The 19,211-nt window shown below is 36.5% G+C and overlaps 1 protein-coding gene across 4 annotated transcripts in view; it reads left to right on the top strand.

Annotated features, from left to right (window-relative positions):
* The window catches only part of LOC120881379 (collagen alpha-5(IV) chain), a 248,801-nt gene that overhangs the window by 93,043 nt on the left and 136,547 nt on the right, over window positions 1-19,211 (top strand). The gene's annotated exons all lie outside the window — the stretch shown is intronic.

Below are 19,211 nucleotides of genomic sequence, written 5' to 3' on the forward strand. Positions count from 1 at the left end.
TGGTTTCAATACCATATTTATATGTGGATGATCTCCCACATTGTTTGTTTGCCTTTATCAGTGAGTTTTCCCATTTGTAATTTTGTTTTTAATTGTGGCCATTTCTTTTCCACCCAGAGAAGTTTCTTTTAGCGTTCGTTGTAATGCTGGTTTGGTAGTGCTGAATTCTCTTAGATTTTGGTTGTCTGTAAAGTCTTTAATTTCTCTGTTGACTCTGAACAAGATCCCTTTGGTGTAGAGTATTCTTGGTTGTAGGTTTTTCCCTTTTATCACTTTAAATATATTGTGTCACTCCATTATGACCTTCAGAGTTTTTGCTGAAGTATCAGCTGACAGCCATAATGGGATTCACTTGTATGTTATTTGTTGCTTTCAATGTTTTCTCTTTGTCTTTAATTTTTGTCAATTTGATTAATATGTATCTTGGTGGCTTCATCCTTGGGTTTATCCCGTGTGGGACTCTCTTGCACTTCTGGACTTGCATGAGTATACCTTTCCCATGTTAGGGAAGTTTTGGGCTATTATCTCTTTAAATATTTTCTCAAACTCTTTCCCTCTTCTCCCTCTGGTACCCCTGTAATGCAAATGTACTTGCATTTAATGTTTTTTCCAGAGGTCTCTGAGATGGTCACCCTGTTTTAAAATTCATTTTTTCTTTATCCTGTTCCACAGCAGTGATTACCACCAGTCTTTCAGCTCACTTACTTTTTCTTCTGCCTCACATATTCTGCTATTGATTCCTCCTAGTGTATTTTCCATTTTAGTTATTGTATTCTTCATCTCCATTTATTTTTTCTATAAAATTTCTAGCTCTTTGTTAAACATTTTGTGTATTTCTTGGTCTATGCTTGGATCATCTTTACTGTCATTACTCTTAATTCTCTTGTAGGCAGGTTGCCTATCTCCACTTCACTTAGTTGTTCTGAGAATTTATCATGTTCTTCTGGAACGCATTTTTCTGCTGTCTCATTTTGTCTTACTTTATATGTTTGTGGTCTTCATTTCTCAGGCTGCAGGTTTGTAGCTCCTCTCTCTTCTGGTGTCTGCCCCCTGGTGGATGAGCTTGGTCCAGGTGCTTGTACAGGCTTCTTGGTGGCAGCCACTGGTTGGTAGAGCTGGGTTTTATTGCCCTTCTGTGCAGGGCCATGTCAAGTGGTATGTTTAGAGACATCTGTGCACTCAGAACAACTTTAGGCAGCTTATCTTTAATGGGGGCTGTGTTCCCACCCCATTGGTTATTTGGTTTGATGTATCCTAGCACGGTGAAGGCAATGGCAACCCACTCCAGTACTCTTGCCTGGAAAATCCCACGCGCGGAGGAGCCTAGTAGGCTGCAGTCCATGAGGTTGCAGAGTCGAACACGACTGAGTGACTTCATTTTCACTTTTCACTTTCATGCATTGGAGAAGGAAATGGCAGCCCACTCCAGTGTTCTTGCCTTGAGAATCCCAGGGACGGTGGAGCCTAGTGGGCTGCCGTCTATGGAGTCGCACAGTCAGACACGACTGAAGCGACTTAGCAGCAGCAGCAACAGCAGCATCCCAGCACTGGAACCTGCAAGCTGTCAGGTAGGGCCAGGTATCAGGGCCAAAATGGTGACATCCTGGAGAGCTTACACAGATGAATACTCCCTTGGACCACTTCCACCACAGTCATTGCCCACACAGTGAGCCACAGCTGACCCCTGCTTCCCCAAAAGACCTGCATGACCTGCAAGTATATCTGGCCCAGGCTTCTATGGAGTCCCTGCTTTTCCCTGGGTTCCAGTGCATGTGAAACCTTGTGTGTGCCCTCCATAGGTAGAGTCTCTGTTTCCCTCAAGTCTTGTGGAGCTTCTGCATTCAAGCCCTGCTGACCTCAAAAGCCAAATGCTCTGGGGTTTCTTCCTCCCAATGCCAGACCCCTAGACTATGGAGCCTATCATGGGGCTTAGAACACTCACTCCTGTGAGAAAACCTCTGCAATTAATTACTTTCTCATTTGTTTGTCATGCATTCCAGGGTGTATGGAATTTGGTTATATTGTGAAAGCACCCTCCCTACAATTTTGTTGTGGCTTCTTATTTGTCTTTAGATATAGAGTATCTTTTTTGGTAGGTTCTAGTCTTTTTTGTTGATGGTTGTTCAGCAGTTAGTTGTGATTTTGGTTTTTTTCATCAGAGAAGGTAAGCTCAAGTCATTCTCCTTCTCCATCATGTCTCCTGCCAATACCTGTATTTTTTTACTGTGTTGATCTTTTCCCCAGAGTCTCTAATTCCATTTCTTCTGTTTTCATAATGTATTTCTCATGAGCTTTGTTTCTTTCAAAAGCTGCATTGTATCTCGTTCCCTTACATTTTTCCTGGGAGATACACTTGGGACATCATCACAAATGGCCTTATATTGATGACATATAAAAATATAATTCACTTTCATTTATTGGATTTATACCTAGCAACTTTGGTAAACACTATTAATTCTAACTTCTTTGTATATTTTAAAAAAGTTTTCTATCTGTACAATCAAATCATCTGTGAATGACATTTTTTGTATCTTTTTCTCCAAACTTTCTTTCCTTTTCAATAATGGCTAAGGCTTAAGTTAAATCCAACTTTGTCATAATTTATTTAGGATTTTTACATAAATATTCATTGGTAAAATTAAACTGTCATTTGCTTTTCACTTTCAGTCTTATTTGATTTTGTCATCAAGGCTATGTTAGCTTTATTCTTCCTCTTCTGTTCATTCTCTGGAAGAGTTTGGTTAGATTTAAATTATTTGTTATAGCTTACTTGCATTATAGTCAGATATCATGTCCTGTGTGAAACCATTCCTTTGAGATATATCTCGACTAACCTTAAAGCCCTGTTTATGGCCAGCTTTTGTAAATATCCAAGGTGTGGGCTCAGTGGTGAGGGATCTGTCTGCCAGTTCAAGGGACATGGGTTCCATCTCTGATCTTGGAATATCCCACATGCTGTGGGACAACTAAGCCTCTGCACCACAGCTATTGACCCATTGCTCTAGAGCCTGGAAGCCACAACTACTGACCCTACATGCCACAACTACTGAAGTCTGCACACCCTAGAGACCATGGTCCACAACAAGAGAAGCCACTGTGATGAGAAGCCCACACACAGTAACTAGAAAGTAGCTCCCACTCACTGCAACTAGAGAAAAGCCCATGCAGCAATGAAGACCCAGGACAGCTAATAATAAATAAATAAAATGATTATTTTAAATATCCGGGGTGCACCTAAAAGAAATGTGTATTCTACATTTGATGGGCACAGTGTTTTATTTATGTTGATTAGAAAAAGTTTGTAATCATGTTCAAATCTTTCTACACCTTCACAGAGATCTGTTTAAAATTTGCGACTGTGATTGTGGATTTGTCTATTTCTCCTTGTAAATCTGAACCATTTAACTGTATATATTTTAGGATCTTATTAGTATATACCAATTTAGTTGTTTTTCTTTTAAAGTGTATTTCTTTTAAACAAAACCTTTTTTTTAATTCTGAAGTGTGGTTTTTATCTTTTGTAATGTTTTTTGCCTTAAAGTCTATTTTGTCTGAAAGTAGCATAGCTGTATGTTACTTATCAGAAGCAGAAGATATTAAGAGGAGGTGACAAGAATACACAGAAATATATAAAAAAGATCTTCATGACCCAGATAACCACGATGGTGTGATCACTCACCTAGAGTCAAACATCCTGGAATGTGAAGTCAGATGGACCTTAGAAAATATCACTACGAACAAAGCTAGTGAAGATAATGGAATTCCAGTTGAGCTATTTCAAATCCTAAAAGATGATGCTGTTAAAGTGCTGCACTCAGTATGCCAGCAAATTTGGAAAACTCAGCAGTGGCCACAGGACTGGAAAAGGTCAGTCTTCATTCCAATCCCAAAGAAAGGCAATGCCAAAGAATCTTCAAACTATGACACAATTCCACTCATCTAACACGCTAGCAAAGTAATGCTCAAAATTGGTTTTGAGCTAGGCTTCAATAATACATGAACTGTGAACTCCCTGATGTTCAAGCTGGATTTAGAAAAGGCAGAGGAACCAGAGATCAAATTGCCAACATCTGTTGGATCATCGAAAAAGCAAGAGAGTTCCAGAACAAAAATCTATTTCTGCTTTATTGACTACGCCAAAGCCTTTAACTGTGTTAGTTAGTTAGTTCAGTCACTCAGTCGTGTCTGACTCTTTGCAACCCCATGAATCACAGCACGCCAGGCCTCCCTGTCCATCACCAACTTCCGGAGTTCACTCAGACTCACGTCCATCGAGTCCGTGATGCCATCCAGCCATCACATCCTCGGTCGTCCCCTTTTCCTCCTGCCCCCAATCCCTCCTAGCATCAAAGTCTTTTCCAATGAGTCAACTCTTCACATGAAGTGGCCAAAGTACTGGAGCTTCAGCTTTAGCATCATTCCTTCCAAAGAAAACCCAGGGTTGATCTCCTTCAGAATGGACTGGTTGGATCTCCTTGCAGTCCAAGGGACTCTCAAGAGTCTTCTCCAACACCACAGTTCAAAAGCATCAATTCTTCGGTGCTCAGCCTTCTTCACAGTCCAACTCTCACATCCATACATGACCACAGGAAAAACCATAGCCTTGAATAGACGGACCTTAGTCGGCAAAGTAATGTCTCTGCTTTTCAATATGCTATCTAGGTTGGTCATAACTTTTCTTCCAAGGAGTAAGTGTCTTTTAATTTCATGGCTGCAATCACCGTCTGCAGTGATTTTGGAGCCCCCAAAAATAAAGTCTGACACTGTTTACACTGTTTCTCCATCTATTTCCTTGTGTGGATCACAACAAACTGTAGAAAATTCTTCAAGAGATGGGAATACCAGACCACTTGACCTGCCTCCTGAGAAATCTGTATGCAGGTCAGGAAGCAACAGTTAGAACTTGACATGGAACAACAGACTGGTTCCAAATAGGAAAAGGAGTACGTCAAGGCTGCACATTGTCACCCTGCTTATTTAACTTATATACAGAATACATCATGCAAAATGCTGGACTGAGTTAAACACAAGCTGGAATCAAGATTGCTAGGAGAAATATCAATAACCTCAGATATTCAGATGTCACCAACCTTAAAGCAGAAAGCCAAGAAGAACTAAAGAGCCTCTTGATGAAAGTGAAAGAAAAGAGGAAAAATGTTGGCTTAAAGCTCAACATTCAGGAAAGTAAGATCATGGCATCCAGTCAAATCACTTCATGGCAAATAGATGGAGAAACAATGGAAACATTGAGAGACTTTATTTTTGGGTCTCCAAAATCACTGCAAATGGTGACTGCAGCCATGAAATTAAAAGATACTTGCTCCTTGGAAGAAAAGCTATGTTCAGCCTAGACAGCATATTAAAAAAACAGAGGTCCTAGTTAAAGCTATGGTTTTTCCAGTAGTCATGTATGGATGTGAGAGTTCGACTATAAAGAAAGCTGAGCGCCAAAGAATTGATGCTTTTGATTTGTGATTTTGGAGAAGACTCTTGAGAGTCCCTTGGACTGCAAAGAGATCAAACCAGTTCATCCTAAAGGAAGTCAGTCCTGATTATTGATTGGAAGGACTGATGTTGAAGCTGAAACTCTAATACTTTGGCCACCTGATGGGAAAAACTGACTCACTAGAAATGACCCTGATGCTGGGAAAGATTGAAGATGGGAGGAGAAAGGGAAGACAGAGGATGAAATGGTTGGATGGCATCACTGACTCGATGTACATGAGTTTGAGTAAGCTCCGGGAGTTGGTGATGGACAGGGAAGTCTGGATTGCTGCCATCCATGGGGTTGCAATGAGTCAGACTCTACTAAGTGACTGAACTGAGTTGAACATAGCTATATAAGTTTTCTTTATTATTTGAATAACTTTTTCATCTTCTCTGAATTTTTGTTTTTGGTCTCCAAAATAGCATATGTGTTGCAGTTTACCCAGTTTTCTGCAGTCTGAGAATACTTGCCTCTTGAGTACTTTTTAAACAGTGTACTTACAAACCTAACTTTTTAATAACAATAGTTTCAAAAAGCTGAAAGAAATTTTAATGAATTACAAGTATAGTTCCCTCTAGATTCAATACCTATCGTTTTGCCATATTTGCTTTATATTTTTGTGTTATCTCTAACATCTGTGTGTGCATGTATGTAATGATTATATAAGTTGACTTAGTGACTTAAAAAATATATACACTTGTATATACACTTTGTATATGTACACTTTGTATAGACACTTTTTCTAAATGATTCAGAAATAATTTCCAGACATCATGACATGTTATAGGCCTGAATATCTCAGCATGTTTCATGACTTAAGAGGAAAAGAACATTATACTGTATCATCACATCATTATCACACTTAAAAAAGTTAACAATTGTAAAGGATAGCTTAATATTCAAGTCATATTCAGATGGTCCTAAAAACCTTTCATAGCTGTTCATGTATGACATCTGTTTTCTCAAGTTTTTAAAAGTTCTTAAAAATCTGGAATTAAGTTTCTAAAAGTATGGGATGGTTTGGAGGAAAATTTTCCATGGATCTCTTGTATCTCTATACATCTTGAGAGGAACTAGCTCTTTGTTCTCAACTATCTTTTCAAGAATATTTATATAGTGAACACCTTGGAAAATAAAGATAGTATCTCCCTTTGGAGTAAAATCCAGATTTCTTTCCTGTCCAGTGTAGTAAAGATAAAATCTCAGAGCAATTGTCAAGAAAGCTTACTTCCCATTATAAAATATGCAGGTTCCCTAAACAGTCAATTTATTTCTTGTGACAATAATGTGTATGTGAAGGCAGTATCTTGTCCTCTTCATGTCAGCCTATGGGAACTGGGGCTCAGGGAAGCCTAGGCTGTTACTGTAAGTAATAAAATATGTTGTCTCTAGTCAAAAAAGTTTTGTATTTTCTGACAGCATCCATGAAACTATGGCAAGCTAACTTGTTTGCTTCCAAGTAAAGAAAAATCTCAGACCCTTCACAGTTTTTGACACAGTGGTTTTCTCACATTTTATTTTATGACACTGATTGTTAACAGCTTCATTGAGATAAGTTACATACAATGTATTCACTTAAAGTTCATAGTTCAGTGGGTTTTTTGAATATTTACAGAGTTGTGCAACAATCACTCAAATTCGGTTTTGAACATTTTTAGCAACCCCAAAAGAAATCCACACTCCCCATGACTCTGCAACCACCCAGACCTAGGTAACCACCAATCTAGTTGCTGTTTCTAGAGGGCCGTCTACTCTGGACATTTCATGTAAATAGAGTCAGGCAACATGTAGTCTTCGGTATCTGGCTTCTTTCATTTAGCATAATGTTTTCAAAGTTCATCCATGTTTGTAGTATACACCAGTACTTTATTCCTCTTCATTGCCAAATAATATTCCACCAGACACATATGTTTCATTTTACCTACCAGTCTTATCAGTTGATGGACATTTTTTTTCAATAGTTTTTAGGCAATTGTGAATACTACTATGAACATTCATGTATGTGTTTTTTTTTCTCTTTTGCTTAGGCATAAATCTAGGTATGGAATTGCTGAGTCTAAAGGTGGAAAATTAGTTTATTAACTTGACATATTTTTTAATATAGTCATTTACTCCTATAAATTTTCTTCTAAACATTTTTAAATACATCTCATATGCTGTCATATTTTCCAGTTTTATTTTCATTTACTAAGAGTACTAATATAACCTGTTATTTCTCTTTGACCCAAAGGTTAATTTGGAACAAATTGTTTATTTTCTACATTCTTGTAAATATTCCAATTTTCCCCTGTTATTCATTTATCATTTCATTCCATTGTCATGGAAAAACATACTTTGATTTCAGTTCTTTAACTTTTATTGAAGTTGATTTTATAAGATTTAGCATATAAGCTATCCTGGAGAATGTCCTATGCATTCTTGAGAAGAATGTACATTATACTTTTCTCGGGTAAAGGGTTGAATAGATGTCTGTTAGATCTAGCTGATCTATGTTGTTGTTCAAGTCCTCTATTTCCTTGTTGATTTTCTGCCTTGCTATTTTACCTATTATTGAAGACAATCCAGCTGTTGTTGAATTGTCTAACTTGTCAGTTTTTGTTTCTTGTATTTTGGGGTTCTTTTGCTAGGTGTATCTATGTTTCTACTTGTAATGTCTTTCTGATACGTTGACTCTTTTATCATTATAAAATGTTCTTTTTTATCTCTAGTAATGTTTTTTGTTTTATTATATATTTTGTCTGTTAGTATATCCATATAGCTTTGTTATGGTTGCTCTCTTAGTTTGTGCTGTATGATAAAATACCACAAACTGTGCTGTGCTTAGTCGCTCAGTTGTGTCTGACTTTGTGACCCCATGGACTGTAGCCTGCCAAGCTCTCTGTCCATGGTGATTCTACAGGCAAGAATACTGGAGTGGATTGCCATTCCTTTCTCCAAGGGATCTTCCCAACCAAAGGATCAAACCCACATTTTCTGCATTGGCAGGTGGAATCTACCATCTGAGCCACTGGGGAAGCCCAAGAATGGAGTGGGTAGCCTATCCTTTCTCCAAGGGAACTTCCCAACCCAGGAATCGAACTAGGGTCTCCAGCATTGCAGGCAGATTCTTTATTAGCTGAGCTACCCAGGAAATTGAGCTACCACAAATTAGGTGGCTTATAAACAGCAGGAATATATTTTTCACATTTCTGGAGGGTGGGATTTTAGTATCAAGCTGCCAGCATGGTCATGTTCTGGAGAGAGCTCATGTTGCAAACTGCTGACTTCTTGTATCCTCACATGACAGAGGGCTGTGTACCCTTTGGCTTCTTATAAGGAGACTAATCCTACTCATGAGGATTATACCCTCATGATCTAAGTATCTCCACAAAGCCTCACCTCTTAATATCATAACATTGGAATTGGCATCTCAACATATGCATTTGTAGGGACAGGGAACAAATATTTAGTCCATTTCTGGGAACAAATATTCAGTCCATTTCTGTTGCTGTTTGGGTGATTGTATTATTTCCATTTTTTTATGTTCAGTCTTTTTGTATGTTTTCAATTAGTCCATTTCTGGGAACAAATATTCAGTCCATTTCTGTTGCTGTTTGGGTGATTGTATTATTTCCATTTTTTTATGTTCAGTCTTTTTGTATATTTTCATCTAATGTGTTCTCCTATAGACATCATTGGATCTTGCTTTTTTATATAGTCTGAAAATCTGAATTTTGATTGGCTTGTTTAATACATTCACATTCAATGTTATTATTGATATGATTGGATTTTGTCTGCCATTTTACTTTTTGTTTTCTGTATTTCTCATCCATTTTGTTGTTTTCTTCTTCCTCTATTCCTCTTTTATTACCTTCATTTTTGAGTGGATATTTTCTAGTTTAATACAAAATTTTCTTTAATGTTTTTCTTCACTGTTTTTTTGTTTTGTTTTGTTTTCTTTATGGTTGCTCTAGTCACACAGAGTCGGACATGACAGAAGCGACTTAGCAGCAGCAGCAGGGCTTATCATGGATATCATAACCTATCATAATCTACTTAAAATATAGCAACTGAATTCCACTAAAATATAGAAATATTATTTCTATGGTGCTTTATTCTTTTTTCTTCCTCCTATTATTATACATATTACATCTTTGTATGTTAGAAACTTAAAAATAAAATATTTTAATTGAAATTAGAATGTTGTATAACTTTATGTCTTCAAAGAAACTGAGAAAAGCAAGGAAAGGAAGTATATATAGTTTGTTATACTGAACTTCTTATTTAACTTTTCTGGGTTTTTTGCTCATTTGAATTTGTATTATTTTCTGTTGTAAATTATTTCAATACTTTGCTCTCATGATCTCCTTAGTTATGTTATTGTCAAATATGTTACCTTTCTGTATGTTATAGGCCCATCCCATTATACCACATGTTTTATGTAATTGCATTTTAAGTCGGTTAAGAGAAGAAAGACATAGAAATATGCATTTTTACTGCCTTTTACAGTTATATGTGCTGTGCCATGCTCAGTTGCTCAGTCATGTATAGCTCTTTGTGACCCCATGGACTGTAGCCCACCAGGCCCTTCTGTCCATGGAATTTTCCAGGCAAGAACACTGGAGTGGTTTGACATTCCTGTCTCCAGGTGATCTTCCCAATCCAGGGGGGATTGAACCCACATCCCCTGCATTTCAGGTGGATTCTTTACCACTGAGCCATGTGGGGAGGCCTTACAATTATATAGTTGTGTCTAACAGCATTCCTTTTCTTTTTTCCTGTGGCTTCAAATTACTGTCTGGATTCACTTTTTTTCAGCATGAACAATTTCCTATAGTAGTTTTTGTAGAGCATGTCTGATTGCAATAAAATCTGTTTGCTTTTGTTTATCGGGGAATGTCTTTGTTTCACCTTTGTGTTCCAAAGATAGCTTTGCTGGCTATAAGATTCTTGGTTAATAGTTTTGTCTTTGAGTACTTTTAATATGCCATCCCACTGTCTTCGGGCATCCGTTGTTTCCGAGATGTTATTTGTTAATCTTTCTGAAATTCGGTGCTAGAGAATGCCATTTTTCTCTTGCTATTTTCAAAACTTTTTCATTGTCCTTGTTTTTGAATGTTTTTACCAAGATATTATGTATGTAGTTCATTTTTAGCCATTATTTCTTCTGTTCTTTTTTCTTGGTTGTATTGGGTGTTTGTTGCTGTGCACAGGCTTTTCTCTAGCTGTGGCAAGCAGGGGCTACTCTCTAAATTGCCATGTGCAGACATCTCATTGTGGTGGCTTTTTTGTGGCAAAGCATGGGCTCTAGAGCATGAGGGCTTCAGTTGTTGTGGCACATGGGCTCTGTAGTTGTGACTAGTGGGCTTAGTTGCCCTGTGGCATGTGGGATCTTCCTGGACTAGGGATTGAACCTGTGTCCCTTGCATTGGCAGATGGACTCTTAACCACTGGGCCACTAGGGAAGTCCTCTTCTATTATTTTTTCTCCTACTTATTCTGTCTCTTCTCATTCTGTTACTCTCATTACATGTAAGATGATGCCCTCAATGATGCCCTAAACTTCTCTGAGGTTCTGTTTATTTTTGTTTCTCATTTTCCTTCCTGTTGTTCAGGTTGCATGATTGTTACCATCTATTTTAAAGTTCATTGATTGTTTCTTCTACCAGTTCAAATATACTGTTGAGCCCTCTAATGAATTTTTCTTTTTAGTTTTCTTTTATTTTTCAACTCTAGAATTCCATTTGTTCTTTTAAGTATGTTTCTTTATTGATATTATCTGTTAGTTGAGATATTATCATTATACTTTACTTCTTTAAACATTGTTTCCTTTAATTCTTTGAACATATTTGTATAATGGGTGCTTTGACATTTTTGCACACTAATTTCATCATCTCAGCCCTGTGGAAAGTAGTTCTATTGCTTGTTTTTTCCCCTTTTGTATGGGATACTTTCTTGTTTCTTTATATGTCTTGCTGTCTTTTGTTAAAATGTGGACATTTTAGGTAATGTGTTTTAGCCAATCTGATTATTGATTCTCCTCTTCTCCAGGGCTGGTTGCTTGCTTGTCCTTTTTTTTCAATGAGTTTGCTAGACTATTTGATTGAGGTCTCTTTCCCTGACATGGTACAGCATCTGATGTCACTACCCAAAGGTTGTAGCCTTAGACATGTTCACAGTCACCTTGATATGACTGTGTATTTATCAGGGTTCTCTTTGATGGTTTTTTCCCCTGCTCTCTCTCTCAAGGTGAATTCATTTGGTATCTTACCCAGCTATAAACCTTCACTGATGACTTACTAGTGGCTGTATTGTTTTTGACAGTGTCTTTGGGCATGCATGAGGCTTCCGTTGTAGCTCAGTTGGTAAAGAATCTTCCTGCAGTGCAGGAGACCCAGGTTTGATCCCTGGGTTGGGAAAATCCCCCGGAGAAGGAAATGGCAACCCAGTCCAGTATCCTTGCCTGGAAAATCCCATAGAGAGAGGAGCCTGGTGGGCTGCAGTCCTTGGGGTCACAAAGAGTCGGGGCACAACTGAGCGACTAACACTTACTTACTTACTTGGGCATGCATTGCTCCAGGTTCTGACAGTTAATTTAGGGCCTGTTTGAGAAGTTAATTTTGAAGCCAAATCTTTGAGACTTGTTCTAGTCTCAGGGCTTCTTATTTTTCTCTTTCTCCAGTTATCTTTGGTAAATTGTAGCTGATTTGTGGTTTGAGTTGTTCTCATGAGGCTAACTGCCTCTTCTTAATTGCTTGCCACCAAAATTTCTGTTGTTTTTGAGAGTGCCCTTTGGTTTAAAATTCCCCACATCTGTTCCAGGTAAAGTCAGGTCCCTTAGGGAGACCTTCAGAGATCTTTGTTTTTATGGTCTCCCTACCTGTCAACTGACCCACCCACGTAAAATCTCTGTGACTGCTCCAGAACTGATGGCAGAAGCAGTGACCCTCTTTTTTAGAGTGACACCCTGCATTGTGAACAGGACACTGAGAAGGACAGTAACATCTGGTCTCCTCAGCTTGATTACACTAGCATCAGCCTTTGTTCTATGAGTGACTGAGTCCAGTACTCTTAGCCTGCCATGCCAGAGGTTAGATCTTTTATGAGTTGGGACTGTGTGGAAGACAAGAATCACAAAACTCTCAACTGTTCTTGCTTGGAGTACTTCTGTAGTTTGGAACTGGGCATTACTGTAATGCTCAACTGGGTGATGGAGAAGGAGCTCTGTATTCATGTCTGCTTCCCACCTTGTGTGGAGCTTTTGTCAAACTCAGCAGGGCAGGAGGAGAGGAAAGGAGTGGGTCATGGCTAAAATGCCATACGTTCTTTCTATTCACACTGAAATTTAGTAAATTTTGTTGAATAAGTGTTTCTTCATTTGCTATAGGTTTTTCAGATAATATCCAGAATTTTTTTTCCCTAAATTTCATCATTTATTGTTTTTTCCTTAAGATGATTCATAGAGTTTCTCAAGCTCTCATTTACAAAGTCATCTCTCTCATGGCGTGGCACTGAGTTTTTGAATAGTCCATCATAGTTTTTTTCTAAAATGTACCATATTCCAGATTTGTCTGATTATTTCATCACAGTGTGCCACTGTATTGTCTTTTCTAAGATAGCACTTTCTGTTTCTGTCCTTCTCTTTTGTCTTCTTTTGGATTTGAGTATTGTCCTCTCTCTAATAATTTGGAAAACTTGGCTTCTTTTAAGGTTTATCCTGGAAATTAGAATTCCTATATTGTATGCTTATCATATCAAAGTCTAAAGTAATCAATGTCCATATTTGTTTTTTACAGTTACAAGGGCATTAACTTCACTCATCCTCTCCTGACTTATATTGTTTTATCACTGTTTTTCTGTTGCTGCTGCTGCTGCTAAGTCACTTCAGTCGTGTCCGACTCTATGTGACCCCATAGACGGCAGCCCACCAGGCTCCCCCATCCCTGGGATTCTCCAGGCAAGAACACTGGAGTGGCTTGCCATTGCCTTCTCCAGTGCATGTTAGTACTGCATTTTTGAGCACTGCATCTATTTTTATAATTTTGTTTTATAGTTAGTATTTTTTAAAATTCAACCACAAGTGTATTATTTTTTCTCTCATTTCCATTTTGTATTTTAAACCTTCCATTTCATTTGTGTTTCCTTTCTTACACAGGAGAAGATATTCAAAAGGTTTAAATTTCCTTTTGTGAGGTCCTGCTGGGGGCATCCTTTCTCAGTTTCTGTTTGTCTAGAAATGCTTGTATTTTTATCTTGTTCTTGAAAGGTATTTTCACTGGGTATAAACTATGGGTTGACAGTTTTCTTTTTGCATATTAAAGATGCAATTTCATGGTACTCTGTCTTCTGTTGAATATCTGAGAACTTATCTGTAAATTAATTGTCACCCATTTGAAGGCAGTCTATCTTGCCTTTATTGATGCTTTTTAGGGCTTTTTTGTTTTTTGGCTTTATGTTCTGAAGTAACCCTATTTTGCATCTAGTTTGGGGTTTGATTTTTCTTCCATTGGATCTGCTAGACTTCTAGACTCACAGATGTCTTTAATTAGTTCTTAAAAACTTTCCACCATTATCTCTACTATTGACTCTGCCCCATTCCTTCTTTCACCTCTTCTTTCTATAACCCAAATTACCTGTTTGCTATACTACCTCACTCTTTCTTCCATGGCTCTTAACTATTCTTTTATATTTCTCATATGTTTCATCTCCATGTTACATTATAGATCATTCCTTTTCACTTTAATTGTTTTAACTTACTAAGTCTATCTTTAGCTGTTATCTAGTCTGCTATGAAGCTCATCCATTGAGTTTTAAATATCATAGTTTTTACTTTTAGAATTTATATTTCAGTTTAGCTGTTACCTTTTTTTACATGATTTCCTTTATTGTCTTAAAGTTAAAAACCTTTCATCATTGTAAAAATAGTCATTATGTATTTTGTTTCTAATAATTCTAATATTTGAAATCTTTGCTGAGTAGTTTCTGCTATGACATGTTTCTCCTGATTTTTGCTTATGGTATTTTGCTTCCTTGTAGTGATTTTTGAAATGAGTGCTTCATGTCAATGTATGGCAAAACCAATACAGAATTGTAAAGTAAAATAAAAAATAAATTAAAAAAATAAATAAAAGTTCAAAAAAAAAAAGAAAGAGAAAAAGGATTTTTTAAAAAAAAATTCTCTGAAGTTTAATATGGCCTCTCTGAGTCAGGAAGATGCCTGAAGAGGAAATGCAACCCACTCAAGTGTTTTTGACTGAAGAATTCCATGGACAGGGGAGCCTGGTGGGCTACAGTTCATGGTCCATAGGGTCGCAAAGAGTTGGACACTGCTAAGCACACACACATGCTCTTCTGCATAGGATTTATATGCATTTCTGTCCAGACTCTAGGAGGTCGAAGCAGTTTGAGTCACTCTAAAAAAATTTACAGTTTGAAGTTAGTGGGCTCCCCAGCTAAATGCTAACTTGAATTGCAAATCTGTACGATGGCCAGCTTGTGGTTATAGTTTTTCAAGGATCTTTGCCCCTTGTTCTTCTCTGTTGAGATCCAAAATATCTTTTTCTTAAAATTCTCTGGGGTTATTTTGTATATGGTTCTCCCTTACACTAAAAACAGGGGCTTCCCTGGTGGCTCAGAGGTTAAAGCGTCTGCCTACAATGTGGGAGACCTGGGTTCAATCCCTGGGCTGGAAAGATCCCCTGGAGAAGGAAATGGCAACCCACTCCAGTATTCTTGCCTGGAGAATCCCATGGACAGAGGAGCCTGGTGGGCTGTAGTCCACGGGGTTGCAAAGAGTCAGACACGACTGAGCAACTTCACTTTATACTAAAAACAAGAATCTCAAATTCCCCAAGTCTGGTAAATGCCCTTGGGGCAAAAGTAGTTTCTATGGTCAGTTTATTGGAATTTTTTCCCCTTAGATTTTGGCCTGATAAATCCTATTGTGCTTCTCTTTGAGGTTTTTAAGATATTTTTACATTTTTTGCAAGCATAAAAGTTTTTTTTAACTGTCTTGATACCTAACTCCATTATTGGGATATTATTTCTCTGTGCCATTATTTTGTAGTATATATCTCAGATCATCTGAAGCAAAATCACCTGGAAATGTTTATTAGAATTTTAGGTTCTGACAGCCAACCTCAAGCTTACTGAAACAAAATCTTTAGGATGGGGTCCTAGTATCTGAATTTCTGTGAGGTTTTATAAATGATCCTAATGCATACAGAAGTTTGTTTTTATTTATACATTTAATCTTATTTTTTTTTTACTGTAGGACCCTGAAATCTAAATTTATTGTTTTTTTATACTTGCCCAGCATCAAGGTTAACAGCCCATTATTTTTACATTTATTTCATAGCAGTGTTAGTCACTCAGTCGTGTCTGACTCTTTGTGATCCCACAGATTATATAAATCACCAGGCTCCTCTGTCCATAGGATTCTCCAGGTAAGAATACTGGAGTGGGTTGCCATTCCCTTCTCCAGAGGATCTTCCCAACCCAGGGATTGAACCCAGATCTCCTGCATTGCAGGTGGGTTCTTTACCATTTGAGCTACAGGGAAGACCTATCTATTTCATATTCCAACTTTTATCATATAGCAAACGTGTGTGTGTCTGTGTATGTCTATCTGTTTCTGGCCTTTGTATTTTGGATAATTGAGCTGCCTATTCTTTGAGTAATACCATACTGTTTTAATTATTGTATCTTCATGATATGTTTTATTATGTGATAATAAAAAATCTTTTTTACTTTTTTATTATTTTCTCCCACACTAAAAAGTGTACAACATTGCTATAGTTGCACTGGTTTTCTTGCTTCAACAGTCTTCAGTGACTTTGTAGAATACTTTTTCCCACAGTTTTTGAAAGTTTATTTTTTTAAAACTTAACTCCTATAGTACTTTTCCCCTATGGACTTAAGAAGTCCTTTAGACTGAGGTACTTAATATTGTTTTTTGTTCATAAAAATTGGTATTATAATTTTATTGCTTAGCATGGCCATTTTGCTCTAGATACATTTCTACTACATTTTTAAAAATTGGAATGCAGCTATTTACATTTTATGCAGAGCCATTAGGAACACTCCCAAGCTCTAAGGAAGTCTCTTAAGTTTGATAACAATTATTGATTATAGAACTCATTTTCACTCAGTAAATCCTACTGAATCACAGACTATAAAAGCTAGAAAATACCTAAAGATATATTGTCTGTCTCTATAATTTTACCAAAGAGAAACCTGAACTCTAGGGTACAGGAATGACTTATCTGTAGTCACGTAGTGAGTCAGTTCCTGAGGTAAAATCAGGATGTATTTGTTGCATCTTGGAGCTTTTTCTCTTCCTGTTGTATGCTATATCATTATTGCATTATATTAAGTATTCTTTTCATTTGTTTGGGCCTGACTTGTTTTGTTTTACTAGATTGGAAGTTCCTTAAAGGCAGCACTCATTAATTTTTTTGTACAACTCAGCCCTAATATTGTGCTTGGTTCTTATTAAGCACATAATCAGTATTGATAGATGTTGATAAAAAATAAATTGTTCCATTTAGCAGATGTCAAATTGAAGCTATTTCCTTGTGAGCATCACGATTATAACTATAAGAAAAGTGGCATCTAGTGGTTGGTTTATGTATTACAGTTTCCTTTTGTTTCTTGAACTGGTTACTGGAGTCATTTTCATAACCTAGGTGGAATAAATAGAATATAAATTAAATTTTCAAATTGAATTCAAGCATTTTTTTCTGTAGCCACCAAATGTTTTAAGCAGGGACCTCTCTAAAGTAAAACCACATGTTAAGTTATAAAGAAGTGCAAAATGATGAGATTATTAATTTTTAGAAAATCTTTGTATAAAATCACTTCCAAAATGGAATGCATGACTAAAGTTTTATTGTTTGTTTATAAATTATATTACAAGTTGAAGGATATTGTTGGATATTGAAAAATCAGAAATGCAATTATAAAGACAAGTTGCATATTATCTTCTCCATATTGATGAAATCCTATTAGGTTATTGCCTTAAGTTATTTTCAAGAACTTTGTTTGTATTTTAAATGTTAGAACTCCTTTAATTTTTTAAAAAAATTTTAACTGTGCTGTAGTTGATTTACAATATAAGTTTCAGGTGTACAACCAGTGATTCACAATTTTAAAATTTATACTGCATTTATAGTTGTTAAAAAATATTGCCTATATTCCTTGTGTTGTTCAATATATACTAGTAGCTTATTTATTTGATACATAATAGCTTGTACTTCTTAATCCCCATCGTTATCTCCCTTCTCCCCTCTTCTTTCCCTCCACTGGTAACTACTAATTTGTTTTCTATATCTGAGTTTATTTCCTTTTTTGCTATATATACTAGTTTGTTTTACTTTTTAGATTCCACATATAAGTGAAAATATTCAGTATTATGGGCTTCCCTGGTGGCTCAGATGGTAAAGAATCTTCCTGCAATGCGAGGGACCCAAGTTTGATCTCTGAGTCAGGAAGATCCCCTGGAAAAGGAGATGACAACCCACTTCAGCACTCTTGCCTGGGAAATTCCGTGGATAAAGGAGCCTGGTAGGCTACAGTCCATGGAGTCACAAAGAGTAGGACACAACTGAGTAACTAACACACACACACATGCAGTATTATAAATATATACATATATGATATATAACATACAGATAATACATAAAAAAGATAGAACTGCTAATGATAGATGACAATAGAATATTACACCACCTTTTGCTTACAGAACCAAAAGTCTATGCAAATATATTTACGTTTATAATGCAAAGTCAAGGTTAATTCTTAGATTTACAGTCATTTTTGATTATCACTATCCTTTACTCCATTAATGCATGTAATTGAGTGCTGTTAATATGCACAGTCTAATTCAGTGAATATAACTACTCTCATGAATCAATAAATTCTAAAATTTTTAAGTTTTACTTTGGAATCTAGAATTCATGTTTGCACAGAACACTACTAAATATCTTAAATTGATGTCTGTTCCTGACAATTTATAATGTAATATTTATGTATAGGATTATCCTACCCATTAGAGAGCAGTGATATACTGTCTTTGTATCACTACCTGCATCTAATGTAACCAAGTGGCTGGCACATAACAGGTGATCAATATGTATTTGTTGAATTAGTTATATATGTTAGAATGAGTGTGCCTTATTCAATATTAACACCTAACATGTTTTCTGACTTCTTATAATGCTCAGTTTATGTTTGATGAATAAGTAAGTCTGAATAAGTCTATTTAACCTGTAATGTAGTTGATACATAACACTAAAACTAGAGTGTATTACTTAATCACCTATGAATAATTATAGACATATAACAGTTTCATTAGAAATGTCAAATGCACATCTTTTACTGAAACAGCTTTTTGCAATGTGAGTGGGAGATTTCCCCCAATATCAAGCCATTATTATTTGCTGTTATAATTAGGAAAAGGAATTCTAGCGTGAGAATGACTTCTAGTTGTGGCTGAGTGTGTTAGGAGTTTTAAATAGAAGAACAAGGTTAGCGCTTTGATAAGAATTGGGGAAGGTACTATGGTAATGATTGGAGTAAAGGAAAGCATGGAATGTTGGGAAGGAGGCTATGGTACATATTAAATCATAGCCTCCCAAGGCTGAACATTATAAACATTCATTTACATATTTATATCACATAAAAATTTATTTTATTTGATGAGGAGCACAACCCCTTATTTTATATAAATGGTGAACTATCTACAT

This window comes from Oryx dammah, unplaced genomic scaffold (genome assembly GCF_014754425.2).
Source record: "Oryx dammah isolate SB20612 unplaced genomic scaffold, SCBI_Odam_1.1 HiC_scaffold_23, whole genome shotgun sequence".
Taxonomy (NCBI): domain Eukaryota; kingdom Metazoa; phylum Chordata; class Mammalia; order Artiodactyla; family Bovidae; genus Oryx; species Oryx dammah.